A 493-nucleotide genomic window follows, 5' to 3' on the forward strand; every position below is an offset into this window, starting at 1 on the left:
TACTGAGCGAGTTATAAGGCTTGAGGATCCTGCTGTAAATTATGCATTGTTCTAAAGCATTTCACGGCCAGTTTGCCGATAGCTTAATCCATACACAGCCTTTGTTTTGATGATGCAACTGTTTGGAAATATTCTAAATTGGTCCCTGTTCTAGTTAATCACGAGTGTAAGTTCCTTGATACCATAAAGTACAATAGCCTTGGCAAATTTCAAGTGAGTAAAATGAATACTTACATTCAAATTAAGAATATATGCGGGTTTTAATAGGACTGGTGCATCTGTCGCATATTCTGACGACTTGCTCTGAACATCATCAGTATTTTTTTAGTATAGACTAATTACTATAACATTCACATCATTTTATTATTTTAAGGATGTTCTTCGTTCGCTCTTTTTATTCCTATAAGTTTATTGAACACTCAATCATGCAATGATAATATCTAATATAGATAACTGCGAAAGTTACCATTTAATTCTATTTCTTTTATGTATT

The sequence above is a fragment of the Penaeus monodon genome, chromosome 33 (assembly GCF_015228065.2).
Source record: "Penaeus monodon isolate SGIC_2016 chromosome 33, NSTDA_Pmon_1, whole genome shotgun sequence".
Lineage (NCBI taxonomy): Eukaryota > Metazoa > Arthropoda > Malacostraca > Decapoda > Penaeidae > Penaeus > Penaeus monodon.